Source organism: Triturus cristatus, chromosome 6 (assembly GCF_964204655.1).
Source record: "Triturus cristatus chromosome 6, aTriCri1.1, whole genome shotgun sequence".
NCBI lineage: Eukaryota > Metazoa > Chordata > Amphibia > Caudata > Salamandridae > Triturus > Triturus cristatus.
This window is the reverse complement of record NC_140589.1, coordinates 588,198,385-588,220,517: the sequence shown is the minus strand read 5'-3', so window position 1 is coordinate 588,220,517 and position 22,133 is coordinate 588,198,385. Positions and strand designations below refer to the sequence as shown.

Genomic DNA, 22,133 nt, shown 5'->3' with positions numbered 1-22,133 from the left:
AAAGCATAAATATGGCATTGACTTTGTATGGTTGAACAGAATGTTTTTCTACACAACTTCTCAACATAACCCTATCGCTATTATTAAGTGTTTCTCTGATTCCAACACTGATCAAAAGGACTCTCGTTAGACAACATATTTCACTATCAACACAAAGTGTGAGCCTTTGTTCATTAGTACCAATGGGTTGATGCAAAAGCACTTTGACAGTCCTTGTTCACAGAATAATCCTTTAAGTAGAGTCGGCCAGTCATGCAAGGTTTTCCAAAAGCATTTCGCAACACTATCGAAACCAAAGATTGTTGGTAAATGCAATTACTTTTTTCATGAATAGAAATAATTATAGCATCCGTCCATGAGGATGGTATCATTCTGGCTGCATAATTTTATTGAATATATCGGTTAAGGGTACCAGTTATGTCAGTCTCTGGACCATGTCTGGGTTTGGTGGCTTAACTGTTTTTTTTTTAACCCTTTAATGCAGACTGAACTTCTGTAGCGATGGCTAATAAATGTAGTCCATAGTGATCTATATGTTAGACGTTCTCACTTTGCTTTCCTAGATCTCAGGTTTGATTCTTTACCCATTGTGCTACATAGGGTGGAGAAATATCTTTATCGATCATGTTGAGAAAGGTATCTTTTTGCCACAGTCACAAATAGCCTTTTTGTTTTTTGTCACTAGATGCCAGAATTGAGACCGCTAACTCTCTTTTAACGTCTTCATGAAGTTCTTTCCATTTTGTTATCTTAAATGCTATTTTCTTTACTTTCTGACAACCTCATAGAAGAGGTTTAGCAACTCCACAGTCCATGTTCTATCAGCCAGTGGAAGGGACTCTGCTATCTGATAATTTCTTTATTAACCATCTGCGCCTTGTCCATGCCCAGCACCAGGACCCCTGGTTCCCGGTAACCCGCAGGTATATCGCCGCCGTCCTCCATGCCCTGGACACCGGACGCCCCAGCGAACACTGCTGCCACGTCACAACACACTCTATTGTAGGACTATTCTCCTGTGCCAGCTGCACCTTCTCCTGCACTAGCGCGCCCACTGTCTCCTCCGAGCACCACAACAGCCTCTCACCACACCAGCAGTGACCGACCAACTTCACTGCCTACTCCTCAACACGAGCTCCATTTGCAAACAGTCCACCAAGTTAATGGATCTGACCGCCCTCGCACCCGACATAGTCTTCCTAACCGAGACCTGGCACAACCCTTCATCTGCCCCTGACATCGCCACAGCGACTCCCGTAGGATATAAAATCACTCGCCAGGACTGCACCAACAAGCCGCAAGCAGGAATAGCAATCATTCAAGTAAAGACCATAAAGTACACCACCACCACCAAGAACACCACCACCATGGAATACCTCAACTTAAAACTCCAGAAGACTACCATCAGAGGCACCCTCGCATACTGAGTCCCAGGCCCGCGCTCCAGATTCTGCAACACTATCGCAGAATTCATTGCTCCCCTTGCCCTGGACTCCAGGGTCTACATCCTCGGCGATCTCGACCCCAATGACAACTCTGCCCACCGCCTTAATAGAATGAGCAGCCTCAGACTGACCAAACCGTCCGTGACCCCATGCTGGACCCCAAGTTCACTTCCAGCAACCATGTCAAATACAGCCACGTCAAAGAACTCCCATGGACTGACCACTCCATTGTCCACTTCAGCATCTCCAGACTCCACACCACCTCCCCCAAGATGGCCAGTGCCATCCAATGCAGCTAGAGCAGATTGTCAGAGATCCCCCTTGACAAACTCCCTCAACCGAGCCAGGGCCACCAACCTAGAACAGGAAATTAAGAACTTCAAAGCCTGGATCACTAACTATGCTGACAGCATCACCTCCATCAAGAGTAACAATCACAGAAGATCCTCTAAAAAGGCCAGCTGGTACACCCAAGAACTCAGAAAAGCTAAACGCAACACCAAACAGCTGGTAACAAGATGGCATGCCAGCAAGGACACCTCCACCAGGGCAGCCTTCAAGACTTCCTTCAACCTCTACCACCAGCTGCTGAGGGCAATAAACAAGACAGCACTAGCCGCACGCATAAACAGTGGCAACAACAGCAAGGAACTTTTCAACATTGTTAAGGAGCTCTCCAACCTGGTCGCCAGTGAAAACAACATTACACCCTCACAAGATCTCTGCAACAACCTCGCTGACTTCATCCATGAGAAGATCTCAACCATATACAAAAACTTCAAACTCCAACCTACACCCATGGACTTACTCAACTGCTACTTCCTCACAGCAAAACACACAAGATGATGGACGGAATGTTGCACATTGGCAAAACATTCACCCCCAGTCACAGATCTGGGTTTAATCCATCGTTATTTTGCTCACCACGCCACCCCATTTCAGACATGGCCATATGCAAATCAGTCTTGACCCTGTGCCTCACGGAAACAGTCCAGCCCGAACTGCCAAGCCATGTCTTCCCTGGACCGAAATCAAGCACCCTAGGACCGGTTTCGGGGTTTCACCCCTCTTCAGCCAGGATAGCGTGACTCCAGTGGCGTAGTGAGCACGGGACCCACGTCTGGGCATACCCTTCCCACATAGGGTGAACAGCAAAACACACAAGATGATGGACGGAATATTGCACATTGGCAAAACATTCACCCCCAGTCACAGATCTGGGTTTAATCCATCGTTATTTTACTCACCACGCCACCCCAGTTCAGACATGGCCATATGCAAATCAGTCTTGAACCTGTGCCTCATGGGAACAGTCCAGCCCGAACTGCCAAGCCATGTCTTCCCTGGACCGTAATCAAGCATCCTAGGACCGGTTTCCCCAGTGGGACGGGTATGCTCAGACGTGAGTCCCGTGCTCTCCATGCCACTGGAATCAAGCTATCCTGGCTGAAGAGGGGTGACACCCCGAAACCGGTCCTAGGATGTTTGTTTCCAGTCCAAGGAGGACCTGGCCTGGCAGTTCGGGCTGGACTTTTCTCATTGGGCCAAGACTGATTTGCATATGACTGGGTCCAAACTGGAATGGCATGGTGAGCAAAAAAACGATGGATTTAGGACCAGATCTCTGTACTGGGGTGAATGTGTGACATTGTTCTGCATTCTGTCCTTCAATAGTTTACTTCCTCACAGCAGCCTACAGTAACCATGGACTGACCACATGAAACTAGCTCTCCACCCAGGACACTACCCCAATCATGAAATCTATTCACTAAGGAGCTCCCACAGACCCATGCCCACACCACATCTTCAACCTCTGAAACCAAAGGATCGTCCATGAGCTCCAAACCCTGCTCAACCCCTCATTCACAACTGCAACATTTACCGACACTTGGAAACAATTCAAAGTCTAAGCTCTACTCAAAAAACCTTCCGCCGACCCAAGCGTACTCAAAGACTACCAGCAATCAATTTGCTCCCATTCCCAGCCCAAATACTGGAAAAGACCATGCGGCAAATCACGACACACCTGGAGCCAAACCAGCTACTCAACACATCCCAATCCTGCTTCCACAGCAATCACAGCACCAAGATTGCCCTGATCGCAGCCACCAATGACATCTGCACCTTCCTTGACCGAGGAAAAACAGCAGCTCTGATCCTCTTGGGAGCCTTAGACACTGTATAGCACTACACGCTGATCGAAAGACTCCTCCACATCATCATCCAAGGGGACGTGCTCAGATGGATCACCTTCTTCCTCACTGGAAGAATACAGAGGGTCCATCTACCATCTTTCACCTCCAACCCAATGATATGGTCTGTGGTGTCCCCTAGGGCTCATCCCTCAGCCCATCTCTCTTCAACTCATACATGACCCACTGGCCAGCATCATCAGAGCACACCGTCTCAACATAATATCCTACGCAGACAACACCCAACTCATCCTCTCAGTCACCGATGACCCTGGTACCACCGGGACCAACTTCCACCGATGAATGACCAGAGTCGCCGACTGGATGATGAACAACTGCCTGAAGCTGAACACGAACATGACGGAAATACTGATCTGCAGCAACCCCTGGAATGACTCCTGTTGGCTGCCATACCTGGGACCTGCACCCAATACCTGCCGACCACGCCAGATACCTCTACATCACCATCAATAACAAGCTCACCATGAAATCACAGATCAATGCAGTCTTCTTGCCTGCTTTCTCACTCTGCGCATTCTATGGAAGATTTTAAAGTGGCTACACCTGCACACAAGACACCCTGTGACATAGGCCCTCCTTACCAGATGACTGGACTATTGCAATGCTCTCTACATAGGAATCGCCGAACACCTTCTACAGAGGCTTCAATCTATAGAGCACATCGTAGCCAGATAATTCGTCCTCGATGAACCCATCCTGCCTCAGGCAACTCCACTGGCTCCCCGTACAGAAGATATGCCAATTCAAGCTGCTGATTCACACATACAAGGCTCTACACAACCAAAGACCTGCATACATTAACCACCGCCTGAACTTTCAGCATCCACGAAGATTACGCCAACCTCCTTATCACTTGCCCACACATCCCGCATCTGCTGAAGTGAAGGATGTCCCTACTCCTACATTGCAGCAAAGAACTGTCACAGCCTCCCCATGCAGTTCCAGACAATCACGTCCCAGGTTTCCAAAAGGGCCTCAAGACCTGGCTGTTTAAATGAGCCTTACGGAACCTGCAAGCCCCTGGATACCCTATTGGCTGATTAGCAGTGATAACAAAATCCTGATTGATTTATTAATAGGAAAGCAGACCATCTTTACGTGGTTCTGTCTCACCCCCAGCTAGTGTGCTTAACAGTCCAGAGTCTAACTAGGAACTTTGATATGAATTTAGGATATTTATTTGACCAAAATTCCTTACTTCCATTTGATTTTTTTATTACATTCCTACTCACTTTTAACTTTCTTTCTCTTTGAAAATCACTGGGAGCATAGTCCATTTAACAACTGTGTTGCTCTGTAAAATGAGGGAATTGCGGCCCTCTCTACCCTTTAATAAACATATCTTAATAGCACAAACATCTGCTCATTTCTAAAATAATTAAATTGTCCTAGGACAATGCCTTCCTTAAAGGTTTATTTTTCAAAAGGTTCACAGGGGAATTCTGCTTTTGGCCGAATGGAAGCCATTAGCTACCACTATAGAGCATAGGTTTATACCTGCCCTAGGGTTATGTGGGATAGTTGTGGTCAGTGGTGCCCATGAGGGTTTGACTGTCATCTGTTTTTGAGGGATTGGAGATGCATCTTCTAAACTAGCATTAACATTACACTAACAAAAAAATTAGTCACCGTGCAGCACAAGGATGACTGTCTGCAGGGGGTTGGACGCAGGCCAGGCTCTGCGGCCAACCCCCTGCTTTACACAGCCAAACTGTGTGCGCAGCGTGGGGTTGACTGCCAACAGCCAAGCCAACACTTAGCATGACGAAAGGCCCTGCTGAGCGTGGGTTTGTCTTCCTGCTTGGGTGGGGGAGCGTGAGGGGTTGTGTTGTGTACAGTAACAAAATATAACTTTAAGTTTAAAAAAAAAAAATTAAATTCACTGAAAAACCAAAGGTTAAAGTAACATTATAGTTAGGAATGTTTTAAACGTACAAAACAACTGAAATTCACCAGTTATATTTGGCTCTGGTAACTATGATTTGTGCCTTAAAGTAACTAAAACTAGCACCTTCGCCATGTGCTTCTGATTACCCCACATATTACATCACTCATTAAACTTCTATGACATCATTGATGATATTACAGGAACATTTGCAATACAATTATGGATAAGAAAACGATACGGCGGGGGCACAAGTTACAGTTACCAGAGCTATCTATAATTGATGAATTTCAGTGGTGTTGGTTTAAAACTTTGTCATCACTGACATTCTCACCTAACTGGAACGTTACTTCAACCTTTGTTTTTGTCAGTGAATATATTTATATCTCCACAAGAAAAGGTGTTCCAGCCTTGCAGAACACTAAAACACTAGCCCGTGTGAGTGTTGCAGGTAATTTATTTTGCTGCAGCCAAGATGCCCAACACGTTTCGGGGAACACTTCCCCTGGTCACTGGAAAGAAATTTTGCGTAGCAGCTTAATGTTATTTGAATGCACTATTGTGTAAATCACTTATAAAGAAGGGACTACATTGTAGGTATTACAAGGAAAATAACACGTGACATATTAGTGGGATTACTCTTTATACAGTGGCTCGTGAGCATAGTTAATTTTTCGAACAAACAGATTCAATTATTATGTAGCCAATATTATGCTGAAATAAGCAAACTAAAACATCTCCATAATGCATGCAACATTAGAACATGCTTTGTGCAACTGCAGTTACTCATTATTGAACTTGCATTAATGCCATAAAAAATGTATAGGTAAATGTGTTAAGAAATTAGGTATGAGGCACTTTTGGCAAACTAAAGTGAATAACATATAGATGAATCATATCACTCGTCTGCACCAAAGCAGTGCATTGAGACAATTGGCCCTGAAAAAATTATGGTGGCCATCTTGTAGTACTTTCATGAAACTCATATGACCTATTAATCCACAATGCCATCCCCATAATGAATAATGGCACATTATTCAAATTTCCACAAGGCAACACATTAATAATGATAAGTAACTGTGATAGTGAATAATAAGTGATAAAAATGATCACAGTAAAAAAACGCCCAAGTGAGCCATATTGTGTTAAATCTGCTAATCCACATTGGAACAATGTTCTAAGTCTCCTAATGTAAAATAATTTCTTACAATGTCAATGATAAATTGATTACCAGATTGAGTCGGTTTTATATCTTAAACAGTTCAAATAGTCCCAGTAACAGAATACTGTATGTATGTGAACATATGAAGATTGAGCCCACGTAGGCTTTTCTTCAGCCTCATCCCTTATTTTCATTGTATTAAGCAGAAAAATAATTTCAACAAATGCAGAAAAACATAATACATAGACCTTGACTTCAAAGTTGCTATAGTGTTAATCTCTCTTTTCCAACACCTATAAATAAGAACATGTTAAAAGCAATTAAAGCTGAATTGCTGCCACTTATCACCACTACAAGTCATAATCAGTCAGATTTTTGAAAGACAAATTTGTAGAAAACTGAAAATCAGTATTGAACCAGCCATAGCCAGAATCTTTAGGCCTCAAAAATTAAATAAATTCTTACATATAGCAACCTAAATGTACAGCCAATTCTTCATCTGAATTGAGACATATCTGAATCATAGTGTTACATATGATAATGTACCTTGATTCCAAGCATCGTAATTTTGTATTCTATTGCCCCTTCTGATGTTGGGGGTTATCGCATTCATAACCATCATCTGGAATTGTGTAATATCACTAGCAGGATGTTGATGGAAATATCGAGCCACCGAATACTGTCTATCATTATGTGTGACGCCATAATGTGCTCACATAGACGTTTTTGTGCATTGTAGATACAGTGCTATTGTCAAACTAATAGCCTTCGCAGAAACTGCTAAATCTTTCACCATTAAACATCTTACTTGTAACAAAGATTATTGTGTGTATAATCTTGGGTGCAGTTGTAACAAGTTTTATATAAGAAGTACTGTACACAAAGCGATAACTCCTAACAAAGGGGGCAATGGAATTCAAAATTTACATGGGGATTTGAATGAAGCACCATTATTGTGATTACATACTGTAGTAATGTGTCATATGAGTCCCTTGTCACAACTACAATAAGGTCGCCCTGATTTTTTTAGGGGCCAATTGTCACAATATACTGCCTTGTTGGAGAAGAGTGATCCGATTTGTCTATATGTTTTCACTTTAATTTGCTAAAGGTGCCTCATACCTAATGTCTAAACAAGTTTCTCTATACATTTTTAACTGCATGCATGCAAGTTAATTAATGAGAAAGTGTAGTTGCACTAAGCATGTTAGAATGTTGCATGCATTATGCAGGTGTTTTATTTTGTTTATTTTAACATAATATTGGCTGTTCGACATACTAATCGTATCTGTAGTTTGTTTGAGAACTTAAATATGCTCATGAGCCAGTGTATAACGAGTAATCACTCTGAAATAGCACCCAAGTTATTTCCCTTGTAATACCTACAATGTAGTCTTTTCTTAATGTTATTCGAATGCACTGTTATGTAAATTGTAAGTTAAGCTGCTATGCAAACTTTCTGTCCCATGACCAAGGAGAAGTGTGCCCAGAAACACGTTGGGTATCTTGACTGCAGCAAAACAAATCACCTGCAACACTCATACAGGCTGGTGTTTTGGTGTTCTGCAATGCAGGAACGCATTATCTTGTCGATATTGTTACTGGCTTTTCTGTGCCCGCCACACGAGGTGCCGCACTAATGGACTGTGGGAGCAGTGTAAACGATATATATTTATATTTGTGATATTTCGTAGTTGTTATCTAGTGTTGGGACAAAAGTTCTCTGCACTCAGTAAGTTTGCCAAAATAATTATTAATGTATTATTAGGTTGATGTCACAAAAAAGATTAAATCCCAAACACATTTCAACTATTGGTCTTTCTCACTGGTACAACCATTCTCTTTCAACTGCAGTTTTCATTTGGTTTATTAGGACAGCTCATATTTGTCCCTTCACGTGCCCTAGCCTCCTGGGAGTTGTAGTTTGCTGTACCATTAGGTAGTTTCTCAACAAATAGAAATAAATCTATTCTGCAGAGAAACGTTTTCAAAGGTAAATCAATTAAATCAATTAATTTTTCTGGGATGGTTATGAATTATGTATTTACCATGATCTTTAATGACATGGATTATTGGCAAGCAGTTCAAAATAAGTTGAACATACAATCTTTCCTGTAAAATATTAACATGTAAAGACAAATGAAATCCGCTCTCTGCTTACATTACAAAAGAAATCATGGTGATAACACTCAATAGAGGGACAAATTCACAATGTGCCATGAAGTGAACATAAATTACAATTGCATGTTTTTTGCATAAGCAGCATAAATAGCAACTGAACAGTCCGAGATATACATGTGCTAGAATTATTGCTTTAAAGGCTAATGGGATGCTTGAACTCGGGTGAAGAGGATCAAGTCAATGGGTGCCATCACTCTACTACTAAATATCGACAAGGATTTACTGAACCTTAGTCTGATGTAAGAACATATTTTCAAAGTGTTGGTGAGCTATACAATAGTTCCCATACTGGACTGCAGTACTTGAACTTTCCAAAATAGTTTCAATCACAGCTCTATGCGAACAGATTGGATAGGCTATGTGTAGCGCTCTCTGAACTGTAGTTTGATATTGCATAGTATTTAAAAAGTCAGAACACTTGACTCCAGACATTGTTTTACTTTGGCTGTCTTTAAAACAAAAGATAACTATCAATATGTTATGCATCCCCTGTCAGCTGCATAGTTTATTGGTCTCAAGCTCTGAGATACCTATCTAAACTCTTTAAGTTTTACAAGCCTACTCGCAATCGGAGGTTGTTTTCCAAATCATTGAGGCCCACTTCTGTTTTAGTTACTAGTGGTGCTTTTTAGGTTCTTGGTTGTTAGACTTGTCAGCCTTAGGATGGTCTTTCCATTTTTTTGCCTTTCTCCTCTGTTTTTGATAATCTTGTTTTTGCTGGCCTTAGGACTCCATGCACGTAACCACGCTAAACAGTGTTAAAGTACGTGTGCGCACTCCTTGAAACATAGCAAAAACCAAAGGAAATGATGGACGGAGTGTTGAACATTGCAAGCACTCACCCCCAGTCAACAGATCTGGGTTTAATCCATCACCGTTCTTTAGCCCACTCTGCCACCCCAGTTCAGACGTGGCCATATGCAAATCAGTCTGACCCTGTGCCTCATGGTAACAGTCCAGCCCGAACTGCCAAGCCATGTCTTCCCTGGACCGAAAACAAGCTTCCTAGGACCGGTTTCTGGCATTTCATCCGTCTTCAGCCAGGCTTGCTTGAATCCAGTGGCAAAGTGAGCAAGGGACTCACGTCTGAGCATACCCTGCCAACTTATGGCGAACAAAGCAAAAACCAAAGGAAATGATGGACGGAGTGTTGAACATTGCAAGCACTCACCCCCAGTCAACAGATCTGGGTTTAATCCATCACCGTTCTTTAGCCCACTCTGCCACCCCAGTTCAGACATGGCCATATGCAAATCAGTCTGACCCTGTGCCTCATGGGAACAGTCCAGCCCGAACTGCCAAGCCATGTCTTCCCTGGACCGAAAACAAGCTTCCTAGGATCGGTTTCTGGCATTTCAGCCGTCTTCAGCCAGGCTTGCTTGAATCCAGTGGCAAAGTGAGCAAGGGACTCACGTCTGAGCATACCCTGCCAACTTATGGCGAACAAAGCAAAAACCAAAGGAAATGATGGACGGAGTGTTGAACATTGCAAGCACTCACCCCCAGTCAACAGATCTGGGTTTAATCCATCACCGTTCTTTAACCCACTCTGCCACCCCAGTTCAGACATGGCCATATGCAAATCAGTCTGACCCTGTGCCCACTACGCCACTGGAGTCAAGCTATCCTGGCTGATGACGGCTGATAGCCAGAAACCGGTCCTAGGATGCTTGATTCCGGTCCAGGGAAGACATGGCTTGGCAGTTCGGGCTGGACTGTTCCCATGAGGCACAGGGTCAAGACTGATTTGCATATGGCCATGTCTGAACTGGGGTGGCGTAGTGGGCAAAAGAACGATGGATTTAACCCAGATCTCTTGACTGGGGGAGAATGCCTGCATTGTCAGCATTCCGTCCATCATTTGTTTGTTGTAACGCTTTTCGCCCTAAGTGGGATGGGTATGCCCAGACGTGGGTCCCGTGCTCACTACGCCACTGGAGTCAAGCTATCCTGGCTGTTGACGGCTGATAGCCAGAAACCGGTCCTAGGATGCTTGATTCCGGTCCAGGGAAGACATGGCTTGGCAGTTTGGGCTGGACTGTTCCCATGAGGCACAGGGTCAAGACTGATTTGCATATGGCCATGTCTGAACTGGGGTGGCGTAGTGGGCAAAAGAACAATGGATTTAACCCAGATCTCTTGACTGGGGGAGAATGTCTGCATTCCGTCCATCATTTATTTGTTGTAACGCTCCTTGAAACATGGCAACATTGGCTTACACCAAATTGCCACATTTAATTTACTTGTAAGTCCCTAGTAAAGGGGTACTACATGTACACAGGGCCTGTAAATTAAATGCTATTAGTGTGCCTTTGGCACCGATGGTGCCATCCACTTAAGTAGCCCTTTAAACCTGTCTCAGGCCTACCACTGCAGTCTGTGTGTGCAGCTTTAAAGTGCCATTTCAACCTGCCAAAATAAACCTTTTGCCAGACATAAACCTTCCTTTTTAATACAAATGTTACCCCTAAGGTAGGCCCGAACCAGCCCATAGGGCAGGGTGCAGTGTATTTAAAAAGTTGGACTTTTACTTTTAACTTTTATATGCTCTGGGAGTGAAACACTCTTAAATTTGGTTTTGACTAACTACTGCAAGGCCTACCTCTCCCATAGGATAACATTGGGTTGCCCTATTTTATTTAGTAAATGATAACTTTCAATTGGGAGCAGTTAGGAATGTTGAGATTAGTGGTGAATGAATTGTAATGTAAAACCCTCTTTAATGGTAAAGGTCAGAATTTAAGTCACAATTCTAAAAATGCCACTTTTAGAATGCTACCATTTGCTGCCTGCCTCCTGGGTCACATGACTAGGTGTTTCTGGCAATTGATCTTTGTGTAATGCTCCCAGACAGGGGACCAATAGGTGTTGGCAGAACGGTCCATCTCTGTGATATGCAAGTGTGGTAGGTGACAGCTCAGCCTCATCAAGTGAAACACTCTGCCTGGGCACAATCACACAGGGTTTGACACTAATTTGTTGTGACCCCATACAAGCTGGGGCCAGGATAGGAAGGGCAGGAAATTTCAAATATCTCTAGGGGTAGAAACCTCCAGAACCTTCCCTTACTTCAACGTGGGCACCAGGCATACATATTGGATCCTCAGACCCAACTCTTCAGCACACCTCTAGACCTGTGGAAGACTGAGGGAATGCTGCACTGCTCTGTACCCTGTTGCCCTGCTGCCTGAGTGAAACAAGTGGACCACCATAGTAACCCCAAGGGCTAAATGGCTGGCCTCCTGATCAGAGCTTCATGAACAGAAAAGGCTCCACCTATCTGGAACCCACCACCTGGACTCTACTTGTTGTGAGTCTTGCCCTCCAAGTGGTGTCCCCCAGTCCTAGACCCTTGGAAGTGCTCTGCCAGCCCAACTTTGGTCCTGTGAGCAGAACAGATGCAGTGCAGTGCATCTCACTGCTGATTCGGGACTGCTGCGGCGCTGTGCGTCTCCTGAGCTTTCTTGCACTTGTAATGTTTGCTCTTGGACTCTGGAATGCAGGGAACTTGCTGATCATACCCAAAACTGCAGTTGCAGCCTAGTTAAAGCAAAAGAAAGCCTGCGTGACACGTTTTTCATTTTAATGCTTTATTTACAACGTTGATAAAGTAATTTTCCTTTTTAAAAGTAAAAGTACTGTCAGGACAATAATTTGATTGTTGATGTTGTGTACTAGTAAGCTGGGGTTACTAGCCCACACCACCTCCCCTGAGTAGACCTCAGACTGCCCTGCTTCTCTACCCTGAGAGAGTGAAGTGCTACAATAGAGTATTAGGTTCCCAGTAAGAAGACAATGGCAGACTTATTAATTGTGAAGGACTCTCATCCTTCATAACTAAAAACCCAATGTCTTATAGTCGCCCACTGAATTAAGTAAGAGCTGGCAAAGTTTCCTTCTACTGGGAGCGACCATCATTTCTCTTTTCCCTGTTGCCACGTATGTGATGGCTCAAATAAGGTTAGCAATTCCTGGAAGGAGCACATGCTTACTGCAATTATTGTCTTGGTTCTCTTGGGCTGAGAGGTGCAGTGAATCAGGGTATAGATGCACCATTATAGCATCCCCTGCTCAACCCATTGGAGTACCAAGTAGAATGGTACTGTCTGCCATGAGGCACCTCTTCCCTTCTGATCCAGGAGTCTGCTCTGCCCACTCCTGTGACTGCTCAATTTGGCTTCATATGTCCTTAAATTACTCGCAAAAGGATCTGTGACCTCTATGTTGCAGCCTGGCTAACCCATAGGATCTCCGCACTATCACAGGCTTTTTCGCCAAATACTGTCTAACCATTTTCAGCGGCTTTTTTGTTCACTGAGCAGAGTTTTTGCAGAAGGCGTACATGTGGCTGAGCTTTTACAGTCATCACTGCCTGGAGCTGGCACAATTTGCCATTTGTAATTTGTGCAGAACCTAACCACATGCGTTTTGCAAAACTTTCAAAACACAGCTCTTCGATTGTAGTTTTGCTCTGCCAGATTGCTGCTTTGTGTTAACCGCCAGGACTCCTTTTGGTACTTTCACGGTCTACAAAATTAAATAAACAACCACTGTAAAGGACCTGGAAGAGCAGACAGATTGAGCAGCTGTGCGGAACAGCTGCGCGGAGCAATGAGGAGAGACCGCCAACCCCGAGCTTGTTTGATTCCGCACTTATGTCACTTTTAGGGAACGTTGTAGATGCCGCTGGTAATTATACAGCTAAGTAGCAGAACTCTGTACTAGTTAATTATATTCACTAATTAGCATTTGTTTTTTCTTTATTCATTGATTACAGTTGTCTATTTAATGTCTTTTTTGAAGCACACATCCACTGACATCTCTACCATTAATAGTTTGCATTGAATTAGTTGGTGAGTTCTGCTATGGAAATTAAATTGATAACCCTGTCACTGTTGCCTTTAAAACTGCTTTATGGCTCCAGTTTTCTTTTTAATTTGTTACTCTGCCTTCTGCTTCTTAAATGTACTGTTCCTTAGCGAAAAGGAACAAGCATTGGCATAGCCAATAGGTCTCGCCTTTGGGACCCTATAAGTGTTTAGCCATGCAACAGTTGATGTTGTTGCACCAAGGATATTGTGCTGGATAACTAAACTCTTAGTCCCAAAGGCGAGTCCTATTGGCTATGCCAATGCTTGTAAGTGCCAGCACTGCTGTGTTGAGACTTTTTGGCCAATGATACGCTGTGTGACAGTGTGCAGAACTAAAAAGTTGAGTCTTCTGCTTGATAAAGTAATATAACCAGTTTACTTGTAGACATGTTCACAAAGAGGCATATCCTAGTACTCCTGAGAGATAAAACATGTTTATGGTTTACCAACTCAATGGAACTGAATGGTCCTGCAGACTTGTACCAGTCAGTGATCATGACATCAAACGCAGATCCCTGCAGTGGATGCGTTAGTCCACTGAGCCATCGAGACCTGACTGGGACACTAAGGGCTTTGCAGCAGTACACACATGGGGACATAGAATGCCTGGGAAACAGATGACTTAATTCACGAATTTTTATTTTTTATTTTTTTCAAACTGTTTTTATTAAGGTTTTACAACATACATCTGAGATAATAGCAGTGTCGCATTCCACGCAGGGGAGCCAAAAAATGCAGTAATAGACTAAAGACCGCAAAAAGTGCCATGACCAGTAGAAATCCAGCTCCATCCCAAGGAAGTGGTCTAGATCAAGGGTACACTGTCAAAACACTGTGGAGCTGGAGAGGAGGCTTCTCTGAGTCAAATCGTGAGGCAGCGTTCGCCCGAGATTGTCCCGTACTCTTTACAACAGCACATCTTATCTATAACATGGCCGACAGGACACCGAATAAGCAGGAGGCCTTTACCATGGTACCTCAGATGAACAACAAAAGAAAAACAACTAGGAAACCACAAGGAAAAAAGAATCAAAACATCCCTCCCTTAAACCTACCCCCCACTCTCCCCGTGGTGGCGGCAACAATCATACAATGCATTGGTCATATGATATTGTAATCGCGATCAAAATTGAAAGAGGTGAAGCGCTCTTATGGAGGCGGAACAGACAGCAGAGGAAGACATCGGGAAAGGAAGGCGACCAAGGGACCCCATTGAAACTCAAAGTTCCTGTAGTTATCCCTAAAGATATCAGACATACGCTCCAAGCTAAGCAGTTTCCAAAGGCGGGAGTGCCAGAGGGAAACAGCTGGTGTCTCCTTTCTCTTCCATGCGGCCGCCAAGGTAATCTTAGATGCTCCAATACAGAGCCACATAATCATTTTGTCAGCTCGGGTCTGATGTTCTAGGTCCGATACCTGGGGTATGGGTAGGGTCCGTAAATAGTCTCGTTGAGCAGCTGGATCTAAAGGATCCCCTGTATAAAGATTTTTATAGAAAGTCCAAAAGAGGTCAGCTTTCCTCTCGTCATTATACGTAACGTCCCCTGTTGGTCCCTTGATGCCACCTATATATTCTCTCTCCCGTTTACCCCGCAGTAGTCTGGCAAGATGTTTACCAACTTTATTACCCTGGGAGTAGCACATATGCCGCAACGTGAGTAGTGTAAATTCCGCCCTATTGTTATAGATAGCCCTGAGTTTGCCCCGAAGTGCCGTGAGGTTACGTAGAGTTTGTCGTGTGGGATTGTTTGTGAGAACGCTCAATAGCAATCAACTCATTTTCCAATTGTTCCCCCTCTTTAGCCCTTTGCCTATTCGATGCCGCATTAAGGGCAATACATTCCCCTCCCCGCATGACAGCTTTAAAAGTATCCCAGGTAGTAAGCTCTGAAGTATCTTCTGGACGGTTAGTCTCAAAGAAACGAGTGATAGTTTCCCGTAATTTCGTACAAGAGACCCTGTCTCGAATTAGCGATGGGGGGGGGGGGAAGTACCACCTGGAATGATTCGGGGAGTTCCCATACCAACTGAAGCTAAGGGACAGCAGACTGTGGTCAGACACAACCAGGGGGAAAATCTTGGCGTCCTGTAAAGTTCCCTGTAGAGATTGACTAATAAAGATATAATCAAGGCGCGAGTAAGTGTTGTGAACATGAGAATAAAAAGTGTAGTCTCGCGTCTGCGGAAATAGAGTGCGCCAGGTGTCCAGAAGCCCTAAGTCGTGAAAGCGTTGTTGCGTGGCTTGCAAAAAGGAGCCCAATCCCGAGCGCTGTGTGTGTGAGCCATCAAGATCTTTTCGGCAGATCAAATTAAAATCTCCCATGAGGATTAGTGGCCCATCCGCAGAGTCTGTCAATTTCCCCAAAAATGTATGTAAAAAGGGCGTCTGCCCCGTATTGGGAGCGTATACCACGGCCAAGGTGCAGATTTTCCCTCGCAAGTGCTCTTTAACCATAAGCCAACGTCCATTCGTGTCCCTCTGGACCCCCAGCAGTTGAAATTGGGTGGAGGAGCGAAATAGGATAGCCACCCCTCTGTTTCGTATGGGCTGAGGACTTGTATATTAGTGGAAAATGTTTGTGTTTAAGGCGTGTATCCTCAGCTCTGGCAAGGTGGGTTTCCTGTAGTGCTAAAATATCAAGATGATGATCCTCAATATATTTCCACACCCTGTGGCGTTTTTGGGGGGAATTGAGCCCCTTAACATTCCAAGTAACAATAACAATCGGCATCAGGACAGAAAGTAAGCACTACCGTTCAGCCAGAAGCCCTCCCGCCCCTTAGGAACCCAATCCGCCGACCTACCCCTTGAAGCCATGAACATCCGTGGCCTCCACTGGCAACGACCCAATAGTCCTACATCTGCACAGACCCCTGCGTTAAAAAGCCGCCACCACTACCCACCCACACCCTCCCCCCCCCCAAACCCTAAACAAGAGAACAAAAGTAACTGGATAAACCATACATACATTACTGGTGATCTCTCCGCCAGGGCAGAGAGACCCTGCAGGGCCCAGGGGGAAACATCAGATCCGAGGACCCCGTCCACGCCCGCCCCAGTGCGAAAAAACTGTATCAAGAGCATATTTTTGCGATTAACTGAAATGTTCTAAGCGAGTACCTCATTGCAAGGCAGTGTCACAGTACGCGCCGCATTGAAAGCGCTGTAAGATATGAAAAACATCAAAGACAACCCCGTGAAAGCTATAACAGGCCTTAAGACATTGCTAACCTGTCTTGGCCGTGAGGACAGACTGTAAGAAAAAAGGCAGCGACAGGGACCTTACTGCATAAAGGCCACAAAGTCCATGACCCCCTCCGCTACAAGCATAGACCAAGGCGGAGGCGAAGGAGTACTGAGCGTGAGGCTAGAGGGGTAGTTCAGGTCATAGCCAGAGTCCAACGGGTGTCCCCAGGTGCCACCGGAGACGCCGAAGAACGTGATCGATACATGGATGGTCAAAAAGCGCAATCCGGAGTGCAGAGTTTTAGTGGTTAGCGCCGGCCCTTATATGATCCAGCAGTCCAGGCAGAAGCCTTTGTAGAGCTTCGGGGGGATTCTCCCTTCTTACCGTGCAGTGGAGTGTCCACATCGGTGGGGAGACCCAACAACAACAAACCTTCCTGCAGGTCGGTAATATGACGTCGTTTGTTCTGGTAGTCAAAGGAGAGCCCAAACGGGTAGGTTCATCGATACTGGATTTTGTCATCGCGCAGTTTAGCGGTGACGGGTCTGAGCAGTTGCTCGCGGTCAAGTGTAGATGGTGAGACATCTTGGAAGATGGCGCAAGAGTGGCCCTGAAATGAGACAGTCTTTTGTCCTAGCTGCCTGGAGAACCGCTGCCTTGACCTTGAAGGAATGGAACTTTACTATGACGTCGCGGGGCCGCTTCTTCTTGCCGTGCTGCAGCGCTCACATGCGATGTACTCTGTCAAGTTTTATTTTAAGAGTCTGCGGGGGATAGGATCTCCGAGAACAGACCCACCATGAAGGCCTCCATGTCCGGTCCCTCCGCGCCCTCCTCCAGGTCTCTGATGCGTAGATTCTCTCTCCGAGCCCTGTTTTCAAGATCCTCAGCCCTGAGTTGCGCCTGTTGTAGTTGCTCCTGGAGTGTACGAACATCCTCCCGGAGCTCGGTTGAGAGTTGTTCCTGGTGTTGCGTTTCAAGGTCCAGGATCCTGGAGCCCACGGCGTCAACATCTTGCTGGAGGGAGGACAGGCGATCCGTCAGATCCGAGCGCAGTTGCTCAATAGAAGCCTTGATATCCTGACTGATGTCACTGCGCAATTCAGATTTTAAAGTCTCTAAACATGGCCAAGAGATCAGTTTTTGTAAGGGCCATTGCTGAAGCACCTGCTTTGCCCCGAAGAGTGGAACGTTTTTCTGCCACAGCGAAGAAATTCGAGAGTTTATTCGGTGGGTGGCCCTTTGATTTCTTTGGCGGCAGAAGGCTAGGCCCCACAATGCCGCGCAGACAGCTCAAAGAGCGTGGGAGATTTGACATCCAGGGAGCGCCATGAGGTGACGGCAGCAGCCGTAGATTAAGCATTGGAGAAGAGATGTATTTCAGAGCCAATACCGGATACTCCACTTGAGGCGAGATTACCAATCATCAAGTGGCAAGAGAGGGGAGATGCTTGTCAAAAGAGTCACAAAACCAGGCGCGCTCAAATAGGCGGATGCCTATAGGGAGCCCAGAGAGTCCGGCAGTCCATCTGGAGCAGTAGTGGGCGCGGGAGGGTCCATTAGGTGCAACAAGCAGCCCATTCGCAACCTCAGGCCACGTGCTAAAAAGGCCCTTTCCTGCCAAAGGAAGCGAGCATCAGTCTCCACACAGCTGCAGCGCGAGGAAGCACTCAGGCAGACAAGACCCCAGAAAGCTCCCGGCAATGGTACAGTGCATGTGGGGCCAGGTGCGGTATACAGAAGCTCAGATCTGCCCTCCGACTGTGAAACCTCCAGTTGCAGTAACCATTAGATGCGGGAAGCGCGGAGGGCCGCCATTTGAAGATAAACAACCGCCATGTTAGGGTCAGGCAAAGGAGGGGGTCGCTGCTCTCTGCCGCTGCTGAAGAAGCGCCTCCCGCATCATAGATGCCCCACAAGCAAGCATTACCTGGGGTGAGCAGCGGTCTTCATGGGGCGTCTCCCGCCACTCATAGCTGCATGATCAGGGGAGATGCCGGCGATCACGGATGCCGTGCCACCATTTTACGTGCAGCGCGGTCGTCCTCCGTAGTAGCGGTGGCGGGAAGCAAAGCTCCTGCCGGCGATCCGGCCAGATAAATTATCTCCACGGGTGCCTCATACTTCCCCACACTGGAGGCTGTCGGATTTAGCTCCCCTGGGTGCCTGTGGTCGCACTGTGCCGCACTGATAGCGTGCGCGGACCGGGAGCCGAGACGGATTAAGTCCGATCGGCCATCTTGCCTGGCCACGCCCCCCCACGAATGTTTTTCTGCACATAACAAACTCATGTGAGGGAAATGTGGCACTTGTGCAAGTAAAATCAGAATGGCTGATAAGTAAGGATCTGTGGGTACTCACATGTGCAGCTATAAGTGCAGACAATGTGCGAGATCTGAGAATTTTCTGCAGTTGAAAGCAAAACCCTAGGGAGGAGAAGTAGGTGGTCTCACCCGAATGTCCTAGATATGTGCAATGCATATAGAATGAACACCCATGAAGCCTACGCTTTGCGTAACCGCAAATCTTTGCAATACTTTACCCACAATTTTCTACACTTCTAATATATGCCTAGAGTAAACGATACAGGGGTAGGAAGCATGGAAAGTGTGGGAAGAGGTCATAAAAAACCCCATTTCATAATATGTCACAAAGTAAAATGTTTTCCATGGGAAAGAAAATATAAAAAATGCTTTTGTGAAACACCACATGGATTTTCCAGAATTATGAAATGTACATGTGCAAACCCCAAAAGTTGCACAAAATGTTCATATACTACTAGAACATCAGCCAAATTGTCATAAATCTCTTCAAATTAAAGGTTTATACCCACAGGGATTTTATAAACTGTTTATTAGTTTATGAAAAGAGATATTTCTACAGATCAGACGTGCAAATGGAATTGGAACAGCATTATATTGACACATATGGCCCAGCAACTAGATAATGCAGCCAAGCGCAGCACCAAACCTTGAATCACTGACATGCTATCCCAAACCCATTGCCACAAAGATACATGACATCTTTGTGAAAGATGCCCCAAAATGCTTCATAGAAGAAGGAACACACTAACGGTGGCACTTTGTCTCCTCACAAGTGTAGTGACTCTCTAATCCTCAGAAGACACCAGCGCTGTGTATCTTCAACGCATTTTAAAAAATGTGGAGTTCCACAGAAAAAAAAGAGAACAGAAAGGAAATTCACAATAAACAAAGAACAGCTTACCTACTGCATATAAAGCCTGCTGCGCAAATTATGCTGTCTCAACTTCACATGAATCCCTTGAGGCTAGTCGTAGTATGGCTTTGTGTCAGTTCATAAAATTAAGACCCACGGTTACTAAGGTGCATGGGCACTCGTGTGATAATGTGCTGCAAAGCAGCGCGGCAATCTGCCATACTTTATAAAGGTGCTCGTGCACAGGTCAGACTTGTACTGCATCACAAAAGTGACTTCTTTGCAAATCCTGGCCCATGAGTAAGTGGGAAGCACAAACGCCCAGTCCTAATTCCTAGAGACTTGAATACATAAAGTTGAATATCTCCCAGGTAAGGAGGCAACGCCCTTGACTTTAACAGGTATGGTTAATAGTGATGACATATTTAGCTATTTCATAGCACTGTGAACAGCAAGAGCTCTTGCAACCCAGGTGAACAGGATTGAATTCACCAACCTCATAATAATTATAGAATGAGCCGTTCTTATCTGGTATTTCAGTCTGAGTGAGACCTGCAGGCTAAAAATTGCAAAAGCAAGCGCTGAACTTACTGACCTCTCAGGAGCGGTTTAAAAAGCCTCCGCCTCCTGTTGGGCTTCTGGTGTCTAATATCTGCCCCTACACTTGTTACTGTTAGTGCCTTTGTGACCGAGTCCTAGAACAGAGGGAGAAAGGGTGGACATAGACCGAAGGAGGTAAAGTGTTAGAAAAAGGAGGAGGGGAGAGAGAGGGGAAGAAGAGAGGAAAGAAATGACAGAAAAAAGAAAGGGAGGGTGAGGCAGAAAACGAGACAGAGAGAGGAAATGAGAGGAGATATGAGGCACAGTGTGAGAAAGGAAAGAAAAGAGACGACAGCGAGATGGCGGGAAGAAAGAAAAAAAACAATAGAGAGATTAAAGAGAAGACAGAACGAGACTGAAAGACAGCCAGGGAAGTAGAGAGAGATAAATGGGGAATAGGAACAGAACGAGGAAAGAGAAGTGGGGAGAAAGAAAACAAGCGCGCGCACCTCGCGCTCAAACTAAAAAAATAAGTTTGACGAGAGGCAGCAGGGGGAGGGGAGAGAGAAGGGGGCCTGCGCCTGTCTCCCTTGCGGGAGCGAGCAGGAACCATCTGTTAATTACAAACAGATGGTTTGAAAGCTCGCTCCCGCAAGGGAATCGCCAAACGTGCACCCGTTGCAATTCAAAGCAGTGCAATGCGTGCACGTTTTTGACTGCAAAACTGAATCGATTTCTAAAGGTCTTTTTCCTATGCAGCGCATGCGCACTGCGTAGGCAAGACCTAAAAAAGGAAAGGAGATGTTGTTTTCTCTTTCCCGAGGCAAGTAATGTTTGCCTTCCTTTAGGAGCCCTAATCAATAAAAAAAATACAATATGCTCCCTCTTTAACCACCTTTAGGGTAATATGCCTCTCTGATCAGTCACCTTTCACTACATTTAGGTAGGTGGACGGGCCAGGTGATCTTTTCTCTACATGACTATGCATACTGTAACAGAATAATGACTTGACTTAAAGCTTACCCCTAGTCTTATCTCCTTTAGAAAGACATTCAAAATATCCCTGTACCTGTGTCCACACTTAGGGCAAATACACTTAGTGTTCACGGTGCACTTAAATCAATACACAATCCCAAAATACAATACTTGTGCTCATATTGCCAATTTGCTATACTGAGAATCGTGCTCACTGCTGAGTACTCTTACCACTCATTTTCTTCATACACAAAAATACTTCTCTCTTCCTTATGGCACACAGCTTACCTTGTGCATACAAGCACTGTCTGTTATTGATCTGTTTCTAAATCTACGCTTTTCACAAATTCTTCTTGAGGGTACATAAAATCAGATGCATTAGTCCTGAATTTATTAATCACCTTCATTGCTTCTCCAATAGCACTTTCCATACCTGCATCAGTAATCTGCGTTATTAAGGAGAGTGGTGGTAAATGTAGCGATGAGAATATGCTCT

At 45.1% G+C, this 22,133-nt stretch overlaps 1 protein-coding gene across 5 annotated transcripts in view; it reads left to right on the top strand.

Moving 5' to 3' along the window:
• The window catches only part of SNAP91 (synaptosome associated protein 91), a 667,800-nt gene that overhangs the window by 510,282 nt on the left and 135,385 nt on the right, over window positions 1-22,133 (top strand). The window lies entirely within an intron of this gene.